The sequence below is a fragment of the Mytilus californianus genome, unplaced genomic scaffold (genome assembly GCF_021869535.1).
Source record: "Mytilus californianus isolate M0D057914Y unplaced genomic scaffold, xbMytCali1.0.p SCAF_2, whole genome shotgun sequence".
Lineage (NCBI taxonomy): Eukaryota > Metazoa > Mollusca > Bivalvia > Mytilida > Mytilidae > Mytilus > Mytilus californianus.
Genome location: NW_026262668.1, coordinates 9,217,199 through 9,220,184, shown reverse-complemented (window position 1 = coordinate 9,220,184; position 2,986 = coordinate 9,217,199).

The window sequence follows — 2,986 nt, the reverse complement described above, 5'->3', positions numbered from 1 at the left end:
CTTCCTAAAAAGTGAATAAATAATAATTTTAAAATGACAAAATCATAAATACAAATGTTTTATTAGACAACAAAAAAATACTGTTAGAAAAAACATGTTAGAAATAAGAAATCGTACATTGTAATACTATATATATCATATGACATACAAGGAAATAATATAACAAAAAGAGGTCATACTATATATATATATATATAAATTTCCTGCTGTTTAGTAAAAAACCTCCGTGAAAATGAAACTGAATGTACGACATGAAGGACTTCCGAATCTTTGTCAAAATATCAGATTTTAAGATTTTATGAATCGAGAATTTACTCAATGGTGAGTAAAAGAATTTTACGGGGTTTCATTGATTGAACTTCCCCATTGTTTATTTCTAGCTAAAAATAGGTTTCATATAAATGGAATACTTTTTTATGAAGACGTCCTTTTATTCAAAAGATTGGAGAGACTACATTTTATAGATGGCTTAAAAGAAGTGTGTTACAAGATACGTGCCAAAAGTAAGTAATTTGTTTAAAGATACAAATAATCAATGCAAGTTACTGCAATTACCTCCTTCTTCTTTTCTTCGTATGAGCTTCCTATTAAAAGGAACACCCCTTAGCGGGTAATATTAAAATATTCAATAGGGGGAAGAAACAGGGATAAAATATATTACATCAAGGTAAAATCCAATGGTGGTGCGCTATACATTGACAGTGAAATGTAAAAAAAAATCATAGTAGATAAAATATACAATGATATACATAAAAATGATAAAACCAATCTACAGAAGGTCATATAACCCAAATAATTAGTCATTCATTTTACCAGCAGATAGCTTTCTTAAAGTTATATAAAAAAAAAAAAGTACTTGTTACAGAATAGTTGGAACGATATATACAGTAACAATCATTATAGTTCAAAAATTTATCTAATATTTCACTTTTCCATTGTCTATGTTTCATCATCCAATTCTTAATGACAATTGTCAGTCGTCTAGCTTTTTTAGAAGAGATAATCTTTGGTAATGTAGCTTGAAACAGAAGTGTCTTGTAAGCGTTTCCAGTTTATGAATTAACTCTTCTTTGAATCCAAGTTGTTTGATATATTTTGTACAGTCCAGTACAAGTTGCGTAACTGCTAGTTTATTGTTAAACAGCAGTTTCCATGTTCCAGGAGGAGAGTTTTCAGTCACAAGTTGTTTAATGGGAGTGAAGTATTCTTTTCTCTCACTGCCTAGAACAGGACAAGTTGTTAGGACATGTAAGATATCCTCTATTTCCCTGTGGCATAGCAGGCATGTGGGGTGAATTGTATATTGGCTGAACTTGTGTTTGTCGGCTTGCACCATGTAGGTCCCTGTCAGCACCCTTACTTGTGTAGTGGCTTTTCGAATTTCTATCATATTTGACCTACTGAGTCCCATACAGGATGAGTTGATTCTGCAATGCCAAAGTTGAGGTTCAGAAATTTTAAAGATGACATTTGGAGAGCTTTCTCTTTGAGTCTGAGTGTCCAGAAGGATGAGATTTCTGTTTTTAATAATTTCTTCCAAGATAGTTTTGATGGAATTGGAATGTTTTTGTCAAAAATGTCCGGTAGATTGTATTTTGATAGTAATAAGGCAGTTTGAAAGAAGAAGCTATTGTTGTTGTTAAAGTTCACTGCAATTTGTCCGTTAATGATTTCTTTAATTTTATTGTTGGAGCAGGTTGTAAGGGAGTGTAGAAATGTTAATTTCCTCTTGTGAATTTCTGCTTCTACAGGGAGAACTCCAAGAAGTAAGTATACCGCCGGTTTTGCTGTCCTCGTGGCAAGAGCTTGTATTGCACGCAGTGTACCAATATGGAACCTCTCCAAAATCTGAATCTGAGTTTTTGTTAGAGAAAGGATTTCAAGGCCATATAGTAGTCTTGGTAGCACATATGTTCTATATATTGTGTAGGAGATTTTAGGGCTTAGTCCATTTGTACCATGAAGTCCTGAATTCATAAGGGCATATTTTGTTCTTCGAGCAGATTTTACACGGTCTTCTATATTTATTTCATTTTCTTTTTTGCTTGATCTTTTAAGGCCTAAATGGGTAGTTTTATTTGAGAGTTCAATTATATTTTCTAATAAGTTCCAGGTGTTTGTGCTGTGATTCTTTGCAGATCCGTAACAGATGACTTTCGATTTTGTTGGATGGATATTGTAATGGTGTTGATTTGCATATCTTCCAATGGTGTTTAGCATTATTTGTAGTTCTGCTGGGTTAGAGCTTATCAGGGCGATGTCGTCAGCACAGGTAGGCGTTCCACAGTATATATTTCCAAGACTAAATCCTATTGCATTTTTCTCTAATTCTACTAGGAGATCCTCTACAAATATCTTATAAAGATGGGTTGACAATATTCCACCCTGCCTGACTCCTTGGAGTATATTGAAGCTGTCTAAGTTCTCCTTGCCATTTGACTTTAGATGTAATGCCAGAGTATAGATCTTTGATGACAAGCCATAGATCTGGGTGTATATTCCTATCTAGCATTTTGTCGTGGAGTATCAGATGCTGGACTACATCAAAGGCAGATTGGACATCAACAGTAGCCAGATAGAGAGAGTTGTTTTTCCGTTCACATTTGCATTCTGATATAATGAGACTAGCAATTAGTGGACATAGCCCTTCTGTAAATCAAAATTGTAGATCAGTGTTAGGAGTAATACTGAGTTTGCCAAGAATACAGAGTTCATGGAGTTTAGAGATTACAGGGGTTACAGTAATTCCTCTATAGCTGGATACTAGACATTGATTTTTTTCCTTTTTAAGTACTGAAGTTAGAATTCCAGACTTGAATTCAGTTGGGACTGCTCTATTAATGAGTATATTATTAAATATATTTGTGAGCGTCGGAGTGACTGTTTCTTTAGCAAGTTTTAGATGTTCTGCACATAAGCCGTACTCATCTGGGGATTTGCCAGTGTTTAGGTTGTCTATAGCTTTTTGAGATGTCATCTTCTTTGT